The 14,770-nt window shown below is 41.0% G+C and overlaps 1 long non-coding RNA gene across 2 annotated transcripts in view; it reads right to left on the reverse strand.

Moving 5' to 3' along the window:
• Window positions 1-1,236: 1,236 nt before the first annotated feature.
• LOC129392329 (uncharacterized) overlaps window positions 1,237-14,770 on the reverse strand; it is a 197,202-nt gene continuing 183,668 nt past the window's right edge. For both annotated transcript variants that reach the window (XR_008618061.1, XR_008618060.1), the window contains exon 5: window positions 1,237-1,279. This is a non-coding gene — a long non-coding RNA (uncharacterized lncRNA). The remainder of the gene's footprint in view (window positions 1,280-14,770) is intronic.

Below are 14,770 nucleotides of genomic sequence, written 5' to 3' on the forward strand. Positions count from 1 at the left end.
ACTTAATTTCTTTCTTCATGCCCATATAAATCTTCCTTTATCTCATATTCAGTAACTTTTTAAGGATATGGCTGTGTGTTGGCTGTGTCGTGCCGATCTTTACTGGATCGTGCTTCAATGTGCTGATTCAGGCTTTTACTGAAGGAAACTGTTTTCTTTTATAGTATCGAAATCATTTCTGTTCCATCTGTTCTATTCTCTCTCTCACAAATGTCAATTAGTATATACTGGATCGCCTTTGTTTTTCTTCCATATCCAGTACCTTGTCTATAATCTCTTCTATGTCTTTGTTCTTTTCCATTTCATTTTGGGTGATGTTGTCATATTTGCCACTATACATGTGTTTTCAGTCACATTTATTCTTTCTGTGTTGTTTTTCCTCTTCCATTTCTTTAATTCCTTTCCCATCTTTTCCTACTGCTTTTTAATTTTTCTTTGAACTTTTTATTGCTTCTTTGAAATCTTTTTCTCTAATTTTTGTTATGAGCAACCTCTCTGAGACCCTAAGAACAATTTCTTTGTATCCTTTCTATTATTCTATAGATAATTTCTCTGTGGTATATGTTTTACATCAACTTTTAAAAAATTGTTTCTCTCTTCCCAACTTCACTATCATTATTATTATTATTATTATTATTTTGGCAGAATCTACCCATAGGGCTCCATCTGATTACTATTATTATTATCTTTGAATCTTTGAATGGTTCACTGTTTTGCTTAGTTTTTAAATTAATTAATTAATTTATTTATTTTTGGCTGTGTTGGATCTTTGTTGCTGCACGCGGGCTTTCTCTAGTTGTGGCGAGTGCGGGGCTACTCTTCATTGCAGTGCGCATGCTTCTCATTGCGGTGGCTTCTCTTTGTTGCATAGCACGGGCTCTAGGTGCACGGGCTCTAGGTGCACGGGCTTCAGTAGGTGTGGCACACGGGCTCAGTAGTTGTGGCTCACGGGCTCTAGAGTGCAGGCTCAGTAGTTGTGGCGCACGAGCTTAGTTGCTCCATGGCATGTGGGACCTTCCCAGACCAGGTTTCAAACCCTTGTCCCCTGCATTGGCAGGTGGATTCTTAACCACTGTGCCACCAGATTAAGTCCAGCTCACTGGTTTTGTGATTTTAAAAAATCACGTGAATTTGCTGAAAAATGTGGTACGAATCACATACTCACAGTCAATCTTTATTTCCCACGTCTTGGGGCACTTCTCCCCGTAGCTTTAGGCCGACAGGAACTTCTGTGGGCACTGCTCTCTTCTTTACCTCATCTTTGGGATCTCCCCTCAACCTGGAGGTTAGAGCATTCATCGAAGGTTTTTAAAGAGACTACTGAGAACTCTATTTGTGGGTGAGTACCCTAAAAGTCAAGGTATATAACACAGGAGAAGAATGAAGGCAGTGAAAACAATTACTTTAGCCCATGAGTTTTAGTGTTCCCTCCCCATTCCTAACATATCTCAGCAACACATAAAACTATCTTTACCTAATGTTTTAATTCCTCTTTTTTAAGAATAAAAAAGTATGAAATCAAAGAGATACATTGAGAAATTTTTAGGAATGGACATCACTCTCTGTCTGCCTACAGTATTACTCAGCCACCGTGTGTCTAAGATGGGAGGAGAGGGAGAGAGAGAGAGAGAGAGAGAGAGAGAGAGAGAGAGAGAGAGAGAGAGAGAGAGAGCACTATCCCTGTGCCCAGCTTAGAGGACAATCACACAGAACCCCCTGGCAGACTACATTAGGGGTATCTTGTTGCTTAATATTGGCTATCACAGTTCAGAGCATTCTCCAGGTCTCCCTCTCCACCCATACCTCTGACTTTGCCTCACCTGTAAGAAACTGGCTAGGTGGTATTTTTCTGAGGCCAGCTTGTACTACCCTAGAAGTACACTCTAGAAAGGTTGGGGGACATGGATGAGGAAGTATTAGATTATATGCCAAGCTTCCCATGGCTAGTTTTCTACTTTATTAATGCATAGAAATTTTAGGGGTATGTGTGGGGGTGGATATTATAACTTTCTGTCTAGAAATGAAACATTTAAATTATTTAATGGCATTTCTCATCTAACGTTCAAAAATTCCTAGAAGGCAAAGTGGAAGGGATGAAGACCATGGAGTGCAACCCTTCAGTTTACCAATGACCAGAGCAAAGGTTAGTACCTAGACTAACTGATCCCCAGACTAGTGTTCTTCCACTACATCAGATGCTGCTCCTCCCCATAGGAAAATGTGAACAATAAATAAAGAGGACAAGGGACCAATCTTATTCAATGATAGAAAAAACAAATTAGCAGAGAAGCCCCCACAGAGTTCTCAGTAAGGGGGATGTCACACCACTGCAACTTGTTTCAATCAGGTGTCTTTTAGAGAAGCAGAGCTTTTGTTGTTGTTAGAGATTAGTGAATTAAACGTGTAATTTTTCCCTTCCAAATTCACTGACCCTCTCCCCCCACCAAATTCTCTCCGTGAACCCCGGATTAAGAAACCTAGATGTGCTGTAAAACCACCAGTTCCAATTTGGAATGTCAGCAATGTATCTCCCCCGTTCAAATACAAGCTGCTTAAGGTTTCTCCAGTAGCTGTATCAGGAGGTAATCATCATGAGAAGAATCTGGGACAGTTTAGTTGCTCCCTCCAGGATGCCAGGGTGTGGAGCAGGAATGGGATTTTGGGACCAGAACTAAGAATGGAAGGATTTCAGCAGGAGCAATTACTCAAGAGAGTGAAGAGAGATCCCTGGCTTATAGAAGAGTCTAGTGATAATTCCTTCTAATCCTACTTCTTTCTCCCTTTTTTTCCTCTTTTCCCCTTGATCCTTCTCTTTCTCCTTGCAGTAGCAAGAACAGGAGGCATGGCACTAGATTATTGCTGAGGTTTTCCTTGTGTAGCTATTAAGTATAGAACAGCAAAGTCCTTCTCTTGGAATCACTCAAAAGATATGATATAAAACATACACAATGATTTGGTCAGAGTTGTGTATTTCAGTAGTATTTAAAGTTACAAAACATTATTATATGATTAAAATGTCATTAGTGAGGACATAATTATGAATTGAGATAGCACAAGACACAACAAAAATCCGTTGTCAAATATGACTCACACATAAGACATCTTATCTACTACCAAGCTTTACCAATAATTTCAAAGATGCAAGTAATGAAGAGGCACAGGTACAATGGGGAGAGGTTCACAACCCCTCACACAATTCCCTGTATTCTTCCTGTATCAAAGGTGCTCTGGTCCAACATAACAGATGAGGCCTCTAAGAAAGGTATGGAACCACTCTGCTTACCCAGAAGGAGCTACTTAGCTCTGGAAACATCTGAAACATCTCCATTTCTACTACAATATTTACATAGTTTACATGACATTTTCCAGAGAGCCACGCCCCATAAATACGAAGATTCCAGGTTTGTTTACCTAAGAAATCTTAGACACAAAGTACATTCTGCTAAAAGCATTCCATGGATAAGGACTCTTCTGTCTGCAAAATCATTTAGTTTGTTGGGAGGTTTGCCATTAGTAAATTAGTCTGTAAATTAGTATTTACAAGATTAGACCAGTTTACTTGCCATCCTTCTTACCTAGGAGCATACTCCCTCTCACCCCAGTAAAGGGAGACAATGGATCACAGACCTACTTCTTCCAAGGCACATTATGCTACATCCAGATACTTTTATGGAATCATAATAGTTTATATTGACAGAGGATATATTGATATATTGATCAATGACAAGAGCCTAAACTATAATATTTGCATTATCATCTCAACTAAGTAAAAATATTGTAGAAAAGCTAAAAGATAAAAACATTATAAAAAACTAAAAAGATTTTTAAACTATTATTTTTGGGTCTATAGATTATGAGTAATTATTCTTTATATTTTCAGGATTTTCCAAAAGAACTCTGTATTATTGTTATCATTGTTTAATTAAATTAATGCATGCAGGAAAATCTAAGTAGCATACTGGACAAAGCATAGAATTTGAAAGTAAACTGATCCGAATTCAAACTCTGGCTTGACTGCTCACTGTTACGAGATCTGGGGCAAATTAGCCTATGTCCTCGGCTGTAAAGTGAGAAATAAAATACCTCTGAGGGTTGCTGTGAATTATAAGCAGATACATCAACCATAAACGTACACCTCATTAGACAGCCTCTACCTTTTTGCCTCCATGGAGGACCAACAATTTACTTGCCCTGGGAGAGCCTCCTCTTTGGCTACCTCTACACAGTTGGGCCAACCAGCCATATGCCCAGAGTTGCTCAGTCTCCCTGCCATTTCTATGTTTGAATGAAATGCAATACCCCAAGATCTGGGATGTTGCACTCTGGCAGCTACTGAAGTGTGAGGAAATTAACTCTCAACTGGAAAAACTTTAACCAGTGGAAAAAAAGAGATAGCAGAGATACTGGGAAGTAAATTGCCCTACCTTCTGCTCTTCAGTCAACTGCTCTGAGGTGAGATTTCTTCACAGAGTCTTTCCAGAAAAGCCCCACACAGTCTTGCAGACACACCTGCTGAGTGGCCTGCCTGGTCTCTCCATGGCTCTTACAAAGCACTAGTCAGTGCAGTCACTTTGCTTTGCTTCACAACTTCTCTTACCTCGCTTTTATGTTTCATCACTTTTGCTGCCCTGAGTTTGTACCTCAACATAAATTATCAGTGCTTTATTCTTTGCGTCACGCTCTGCTCTACTTTCTGGGAAACCTGAGTCAAAAACAGCAGATAATTTATATAAAGCACCCAGAATATAATTATCCCTCAAAAATAGCATGTGTACGTATAAACCTATGTGGCATGTGGATGGGGGTGTGTGCACAAGCACACATGCAGTAGGTAATACATGAGCTGTTCTTGTTGCATTATTTTAGGTCTTTATAAATGCTAATGTGCCATAAAATTTAAATAAATAGGGCTTCCCTGGTGGCGCAGTGGTTGAGAGTCCGCCTGCCGACGCAGGGGACACGGGTTCGTGCCCCGGTCTGGGAGGATCCCACATGCCACGGAGTGGCTGGGCCTGTGAGCCATGGCCGCTGAGCCTGCGCGTCCGGAGCCTGTGCTCCGCAACGGGAATTTAAATAAATAACCTCTTTTATTACTATTCCCACTTCCTGCCCCATTTCTTCCTATTAAACAAAGTAGAAACCTAACATATTTATTTCAACCAACAGTGAGATCACCTTCAAACTATGAATTATTACTAAAAAAGTATAGGGCTTCCCTGGTGGCACAGTGGTTGAGAGTCTGCCTGCCGATGCAGGGGACGCGGGTTCGTGCCCTGGTCTGGGAGGATCCCACATGCCGCGGAGCGGCTGGGCCCGTGAGCCATGGCCGCTGGTTCGTGCCCCGGTCCGGGAGGATCCCACATGCCGCGGAGCGGCTGGGCCCGTGAGCCATGGCCGCTGAGGCTGCGCGTCCGGAGCCTGTGCCCCCCAGCGGGAGAGGCCAGAACAGTGAGAGGCCCGTGTACCGCAAAAAAAAAAAAAAAAAAAAGTATAAGTCACATGCCCAGTGTTTGAGTCACGATAGTATCATGGTTAAAAGCATAAACTTTAACATCAAACAGACATGGATTGTAATTCCATCTCTGTATGATCTGAGAGAAATTAGCCATTTAGGAACGCTTTCCTCATCCAGAAACTGATGAAATAAATATCTTGCTGCATGTTTGAATTAAATAATGAATGTAAAGTTCTTAGCACAGAATCTGTACATAAGTTAAATTGTTATTTTTAATATTATTTAAAATGCTGTTTATAATATACATCCCAAATCAAGCCATGGTAACATTTAAAAATGTGTTAATGAAGACTAGGGGTCAGGATGAAAGTAGAAAGTAATTCATTCATGGGTTGAATATATGTTCTAATGCTTGGGTATAGTCCAGGGAGGATCCAAAGTCCTGAGGCACATGTCAGAACAGTCACTAATCAGATGTGTGAAATGCTGACACATCAGCAACACAGAAGATGGAGAGAAGCTGGGTGGCAAGGGGAGGCTGGGCAAGGCAGCCTGGGGCCTGAAGAAATCAACCCCGAAATATGCCTGGTCCTTTGAGAACAGCTGTGAGGGCTGGTAGAGGGGAACAGACTCTATCGCTCTCCCGAGGCTTCATGGCCCCAGCCAAGCTGACTAGGATTCCAGTCCTAGTTTATGCAGTACAGTGTCAGATAGGAGAACTCAGACAGCAACTCACTCTCTACAGGAAGCCCCAATTCCAGGGCTCAGGGGTGCTCCATAAAGTCCCTCCAACCTACCAGCTAGCATGTCTCAAGCAGCGCATCTAATCATAGATCTCAGTGGTCTAGGCTGCTAAGATATCTTTCCGATTTGTCTGGATTAACTCAGGATAGGGCTGAACTTGTAGATGGAAGGCATGTAATGACTCAGGTATGAGAAATGAGAACCACAGAAGGTGATAAACAGACCTACGTCAGGAGAGAGAAACTAGCCCACTTACAGAAGAGGGTAAAGAAGGCGAGAGGCCACAGCACACCCATGACGAATTCACCGTAAGAAGCCTTATATCCTTCGTGTCATGAGTAAAATCATAGAAAATCTAAGCAACACACTCTGGACTCGGCCTCCAAGGACATTGAGTCCTCAGCCATGCTAGTTCCAACGTTCTGCAGGAACATTTTAAACCCAAATCTTTACTGGATTCCTGTCCAAAATAAATCTCTTAGGAAACTGTGGCCTACATTCCCTCCTCTACCATACCCCCGCCTTTTTTATTAACAAAGATTCTCTGGGATTCCTTAACTTTTTCATGCATAAACAGTATACTGTAGAAAAAAACTTCAGCCTCTCCTCCGCTCCCAACAAATACTTCAAAACTCAGTATCATTTGCATCTTTTCACATCAGGATATCATCCATCTCATGGCTTAACATGATGAGATGATGCTGGAGGACATTATTATTTCATGTTTCTATTCTGAGAAAGATGTCTCTCTTCAACTTAACTACTAGCTGACAAAAATAATGTTGAACATCTGCAAGAGATAAAACAACTTGAATCCAATTTCCTTTCACACAGATTAAGAGCCCCATTCTCCTGTCACTTATGTAGCATATAACTCAATTTTTTGCAATATTTAAATGAGAGGCTAGTTTTTCAGGTCTGTCATGTGGATGACATAAATTTTTTATTTTGTCCCTTCCAGTGATATAGTGGATATATGAGACCCTGTCAGAATATGGCAGCTCAGAAAAGGGGAATCACACACTAAAAGACAGAAAGACCAACATACAAGAGAGGCTGTAAGAAAATCTCCTCTTTTAAGAATATAAATACGTAAATCACACAATGAGATATGTTCCATTAGGATATGCGACTTTCAAATTGAACCTGAGTCACCTGTATGGATCAAAGAGGAAATGGCCTATAATTTGTAATTAATTTGACAGTCAAGATATCTAAACAGAAACATAACAACTGTGACTAAAACAAAAAGTGGTTTGATTGGTTCAAGTAACTGGAAAGTCCAGGGGTTACTGGCTTCAGGTAATGGTTGATCAAGGTCTTATTTAAAGTCACCAGGATCTATTTCTTCATGTCTTCTGGCTCCATCTCCTTTGTGTGGGTCTCATTCTCAGACAAACTTTCCCCAAATGGGAAAAAGCTGGCTACAGTAGCTCCAGTCTTCTGTTACAAATTTATTAAGGAGAATCAACTTGTTGGGCAATTTTAAGGGTTAAGTTAGGAAAACATAAAACACTCTAGATGTTTAAAGCAGAAGGAATATAATTCAGGGAATTGGTTACATGGGTTACAGAAGAACTGAGAACCAGAAAGATGGCAATCAAGAAGTTAGAAACAGCAGGAGGCTACTGCCACTCTTGGGGCAGGTAGGACAAATGGAAAAGGTAGTGGTGTTGGAACTCAGGAGTATAGGTCAACTGGCAGAATGTAGAACCATGACAAGTCTAACAGAAACTGGTATCATAGAGGAGAAATAGCCACTGATGGGGACTGGGGATACTGCCCAAGGTAGAAGGGAAAGATGAAGTTACCCTGGCTTCTTCTACCTGCTCTCCTCTCTTATAGTGCCTCCCAGTGGACAAAACTAGTTGGAAGCCAGTCGGCAAAGTGCCTGGGATATGTAGTTGCCTATAATACAGAGCAGGGGAAGAGTGGGGGAATAGATCTGAGAGCAAGCAGGCAAATGATCAGCACCAGATGTAAGCATAAAATAGTTTTATTTCTCTGTCATAATTACCTCCAACCATAATCAGTTTAACCTCCCTTCCCTGATCAGTTTCAGGTATCAAACCTCTGTCCAGTAAAGCAGCACAGGCTGGCACACTTCCGAGTCTGGGGAGTTACTCTTGACCACTAAGCCACCAAGACCATGGAGAATTCTCAACCTGTACATGTGGGAATAAAGAGGCGGGAGACATCTCAATTCTTGGTGGATGCCTCACTGGCGCTAAAGGCACCTCCTGGCTAACATGCAACCAGGGCTGGGGGAGAACTTTCAGACAGTGGGGGCTGGGGTCAGGCACATGCTGGGCCAGTGGAGAGCTCTAAAAGTGACCAACCAGGGCCAGAAGAAGGGTAGCTCTTGGTTTAGGTCCTATTGGGGATGGAACAGAACAGGGGAACTCTCAATAGATATGTATATGGTGGGGATGGTACTTCTCAGGAGTGAGTCAGTAGCACAGAGCTAAGGAGATAGCACACATGATCTGGAGATTCATTACATGCAAGGGACTGAGACAATTACATACAAGGCACTGAGAAAATAAGGGACTGAGGATAATGGGAGACAAGATTCTTACTATCTTCAAGTATGGAAAAGAGGAAGGCCAGAATAAAACATTTGATGTTGGGATGCAATTGGAGGTATCTGTATAAACTAATGGTTTTAATATATATGGATAGAAAAATATAGAAATTACTATAGATGTGTGTACGTGAATGTATATACATACATCTATCATCTACCTTTCTGCTCAACACCCCCATAGCAATGAGCGCACCTAACCCCTAGATCTTGGTTTTTAAATACCATTCTATACTAAAAGGAACCAGGCATCCTTGAAGAAATGGCTGATACCAGGGCTGGAACAAGAAAAGCACAAATAAGCCTAGACTATCTTGTGCTGGAACATAAGGGAGATCTCAGAGAATGATAGGGACATGCCAAAAGGATATAGGAGCCAAAATGAAGGGGCAGTACAGTGAGCATTAAAATAAATAATGACAGTATAGAATTATAACACAATGAATAAAATAGGAATCCATGGATCCATACAAATATAAATAAATATGTAAGTAAATAGGGTAAAGTCTACCTTATAGTAAATTGTCAACTAATGAATGTAGAAGAAATAATGGAATGAGAAAAACTTACTTGGCTATCTTCATGGTAATAATTGATTTAGGCAGGAATCATCAATGAATGCTTAAGCCAGTGAGTGAAAAACTGATGAGGAGCATGATATTTACATAATCTCAAAGCAGCACCCCACAAAATACTTACTAATTAATTTTACAGCAGAACGATCTGACAGATAGCATCTTAACCAAGTGAAAAAATTACCATCCCCAGTAATAGAACAAATCAACATCATGTGCATACTCTCACTTCTGTGGTGTTCCTGGGAAAAAATTCACTATATGAATCTAATCCTGAGGAAGAATCAGACAAACCCAAATTTAGGGACATTCTCAAAGTAACTGGCTTAAACACCAAAATTACAAAGGCCTTGAAGGGTAAAGAAAGACTGAAGAACTGTCCCAAATTGAAATAAACTGAAAAGAAATGATGACTAAATGCAACATATGATTGTGGTTTGGATTCTCAACCTGAAAAGAACATTATTGTGAAAATGGGTAAAATTGTAATGAAATCTCTGAATAATATATTAGCATAAAATCAGTGTTAATTGCCTGATTTTGATGGGTACATTGTCTCTTTATTAGAGGATGTCTTTTGTTTAATAAATATATACTGAAGTGTTTAGGGGTCATTTGTCTGCTACCCACACTTGAATGGATGAGGGGAAAAAAGAGAAAGAGAGAAAGAGAGAGAGAGAGAGAGAGAGAGAGAGAGAGAGAGTGTGTGTGTGTGTGTGTATGTGTGTGCGCGCGTGTGTGTGTGTATGTGTGTGTGTGTAAGAAAGAGAGAGGAAGAGAGGGAGAGGGAGAGAGGGAGAATGATAAAGCAAATGTTGTACAATGTTAACAACTGGGGAATCTAGGTGGACAATACACAGAAGTTCTCTATTCTATTTTTGCAACTAGTCACCCTTCCTTACGCTGTGCTTTTTAAAGGACCCTACAGTAGGACTGACTGGACCCTGACCTTGGCATTGCAGGTATTTTAATTTTACATCCATAGACACTCTTCCTCTCAGTTCCTGCATGTTTTCAAAGGGCTGGCCCTCAGTGGCTTCCTGTGGCAGCCCCACCAGTATCCAGGAGCAGGCGCCAGCTTTGTGGACCTAAATCTTACATAATTTGGGGAGCACTCCAAGAAAAAGAATAAAGAATTTCAAATTTGAAATTAGACATGAGAGTGAATATTTATTTAGAAAAAGCTCAAGCAACTGAGGCTCAAACTGAATTAGCATTGGGGTGAATCTACCTCTGCTGGCAAAGCTCCGCCCCCTGGGAGTCATCCACCTGAAGAGGCACGGGCTGAGCAAATTAGACTAGCTCTACACTGGCCCTTAGGTAGAAATACGTCCTCTTTCCCCAATGCTTGGAACTTTCTCACAAACAGAGTAAAAGCTACACAGGCTTGGATTTGGGCCTGAGGAAGAGAGCCCCAAGGAGACCACCACAGACTATGTGACATGTTCTAAACCAAAAAAGCCTGCCTCCAGCCTTAGCAAATGGACTAGAAATATAGCCCTGTCACAGCTGAATAGAAATAAAGTGCAATGAGAAGTAAGTAAGAGGCTACCACGTGGTTGAGTCTAGGTCTCCAGGAGACCATAACAGTTTTGGTTGAACACCTTAAGAGTAACAAAGATCATGCATTTACCTGGCTTTTGTATCTATGTCTTTGAGACCTCATGGCGTGGAGATGGGGGCCAAGGGAAAGGTGGCTGTTGCCAGATCCCTTTCCACCAGCCACATAACACCCCATAAGTATCTGTCCCTCACACTAGCCTGCGTGCCAAGATTAAGAAATGGCTGTCAGAACGCCTTCCCCTCCAACCTTCCCTCTTACATAGCAGTAATAAGCAAGCAGGGATCCATGTTCTTTCTAAGAGAATATGTTGTCTGTACTTACCTGTGCAAGAAGCAAAAAACAGAGCTGAAAAACAGGTGGAAACAAATGACCTAAACAGTCAGACTGGAAATACCGCTCCCTCTGCTAAGCATTTCACCAAGATGAAACTTTGCTTCATTTTTATAACACAACTCATCACATAACAGAGACAGCTCATAATATTATCCATCATGCTATGGTAGTGTCCTTGGATGCTACAAAAGAACACGTGTGGGTAGATTACCAATTTGTTACTTTTAGTTCTTGAAAAATTTGACTATGGGGGGAAATTTCCAGGAAATCATCCAGTCCCCAGCCTGTATATGGAGCACTTAAAGCACATCTATTAGTAAGAAGCATTAGTTACGTCTGCGGGGATTTGCAGGTGACCAAAGGATATTTCCCAGCCTTCTCCATCCATCCTTCTCACATGGGCTCATAGAAGAGCTTCTCATATGTGTTGAGGAGTCTGTTGAGTGGGAGGAGACTTTGCATTTGTTACCTTCTGGCAGGAGATTTCACCTGCTGATCCTCACATGGCTGGTTCCTTCACAAGCTCCAGATCTCACCTCAGGTTTTACCTCCTCAGAATTTTTTCCTGTCACTGTATCAGAAGTCATGCACATCCCCAACAATCATTCTCTGTCACCTCACCCTGTTGATTTACTTTATATTCCTCACCACTATGTATGGACATCTATTGTCTGTTTCCCTCAACTAGGTAAGGACTTTGTCCTGTTCATCACTGTATTTCCAATATCCAGCATACGGCTAGGCACAGGGCCAGTGGGTGCCCAATACATTGTTAATTCAATGGCTGTGAAAAAAGGTAAAAAGAAGCAGAGAAAAACAGAGACTCATGAGCTGAATAAGCACAGGTGGGTATGTCATTTCTTTCAATAAATTTCTTTTATGAACAAGGCCAAAGTACTGAGTACCTCCGAAGAGACTTATGATTGAAGAATGAAGCCTGAAATAGTTCTCAAAATGAGAGATCCCAGTTTCAAAAAAATCAGCTTACACTTTCTCTCTCCAATTTGTTCTGCCAGCCTGAAATCTCCAAGAACATAAAAAAAATATGAGAGGACCAAAAACACTTTGCTGTGGTGGCTGAGAAAGTGGCTCAATGATTATAAGAACTCACTACGAACAATCTATGGTAGGAAAGTTGAAAGAGACCTGTGATACAGAACTTCTGTCCAACTCTGGATGTTCAAACAACCCCCTGGCCACCAGCTATGAACTATGATAAGAGTCTGGTGGGTTGCAGATCTTTCTGATTATTCTAGATTGTTAGCCATTTATCACAGCTAATCTGTGCCCTGCAGTAGCAATACTTACTAAGCAAGCACCTATTGTGTGGCAGGCACAATGCTAAATACTCCATCCCTAACTCAGGTTTAATTTCATTCCAGATTTTTTACAAGGGATACTGGATCTGACACATGCAATCCCTGCACTAGAGTCTAAAGTGACAGAAACAGAATCCTGAGGCTAGAGGCTAAAACACATGCTACAACTGCTATTTACTAAGCAAGCAACCCCCAGCTCTGTGAGATTCAAGCATGAGTTAGGAGACACATTACTTCAAGGCTGTGGACACACTACCCCTGTGGACAATGAGCTACCCCAAGCACTGGTCCCTCAATTTGGGTCCTCAGTGGGTACTGATCTAAGCCGGGGAAGATCAGGTGACCTGAGGTTACATTGGAAGAAAAGATCTAGAAACTTCCCCAGAATATGAGGCCTCTAAACTCAGATTAGGACTTCCCAATCCAGGGGAAAGTAATTAAAAATCCAGCTCCAAAAATTCTGAACCAACCGATGGGCAAATCACTAAGTCAGATCCAGCTTCTACATGTATTCAATCACCTATGTCCTCTTGCCTCCCTTCCTAAAAACTCATTCATTTCAGCTGTTAGGTGGGTCTACACTATCAGAGAACCTTTCAGATAAAGTGCTCATTTTAGAGGCTCCACCACCCTAGTAATTTTTTTGTTTTGGTCTGTTTGTTTTGTTTGCACCACAGTCTTATCCAAAAGATCTAAAAGCCATTGTTGTTTTGGAACCTAAAGCTCCTGACAGAAAATTCATATAACCGATGACTTTACCTGACTGTACATAAAACTTTACATCTGTCTCCAGAAGACACTATGTAGGTCCCAAAGACTAGGATTTGTGACCCTTGAAACTGCCGACACAGAGCTGTGTGCTATTTATCCTGTGCGTATTAAGAAAGGGGGCTCTGTACAATCTACAATCTTTGAGATCAATTTTAAAAGGCAGCACCATTCTCTCAGGTGAGGTGCTAAAACCAAGTTCTACGATCTCATTATATCTTTTCTCCTTACTTCCTTCATTGCTGGCCTGCTAACTAAACAAGTTGAGGCATCTGTTAGTCCCCCAAATAAAGTTAGAATGCTGTGGGAACCTAGGGTGTGCTTGCAAAGGTCATGTTTCACGTTTTTAAAAGCTGTTGCCGATGTAAGAAACAACATTATGACACCCAAATTAGTGCAACAGCTGCCATTTTGCAAAGTCTGTTGCCAGGGTTCTCCATATCAATAGAATCAATAGTGCCGCCAGTGGAAATCTCTAGTTTGGGATTCAGAATCAATCATTAATGAGAAAGCTTATAACTGTGAGGTGCTCTGGCCAATACTAGATTTTAAATGCATTTAATTAACAAGAGGAAATTTCTAGCTAAAATAACTGTGATTAGGATGAGGCAGCAAAGTGTTGCCTAAATAAATTTTGTATACTGCTTATCTACACAGCTTAAATCCACTGGGGAATTGGCAGCTCTCCACTTTACTCCATCCTACAAATAACTGGGCTCAAGTAAGATCTAGAAGCTTGATATTTAAGTTAGCCTTGAAAAAAGTAAGCAGTTGTAGTTAAAAATATAATATTTCCTAACAAATTTTCCAGCAAATTTTTAATGTTTCTAAACAAACTTATTTTTCCCTTTCTACTTCTTTTTCTTATGATTTTATACAAATATTATTGGTGTTTAATAACTTTATAATTTAGTCTTTAGTTACAAAATATTCTGATGGGTCCATGACTGAATTTGAGGAAAATTAACATTTCCCAGAGGTGGAGACAATGACTGACAGGACTTCGAGCATCCGTTTTGGGAGAACAGGAACATCTTTATTCATAGGAAGAATACTTGCATCTTGATAGGAAAAAGTACAAGAGTTCAAATATGTATAGGAGGATGTATGTAGGCAGTGAATAGCTAAATTACTAAGCCATCATATAATTCTATATAATATGTATTATTTTATGAATTACTGTTATTATTATTTGAGTTCCACACTCAGTTTTCTATACTGGGGTGGGGACTCTGCAAGCCACATTGCTTCTTTGTCAGCTGGCTCTATATTAGATCCTGCCAATGGAGGATGCTGCCAATGGAGAAAATGGAAAGCAGGAGGAGGGGGAAGGGACTTGTTCATTCCTGTTTGTCTGCTGTTGTCCCTGTTGGCTTGCTCCATCTATGACCCTCCACCCCAGGCAGCAGAAGTTGGTTCTAGCAATGG

Source organism: Physeter macrocephalus, chromosome 8 (assembly GCF_002837175.3).
Source record: "Physeter macrocephalus isolate SW-GA chromosome 8, ASM283717v5, whole genome shotgun sequence".
NCBI lineage: Eukaryota > Metazoa > Chordata > Mammalia > Artiodactyla > Physeteridae > Physeter > Physeter macrocephalus.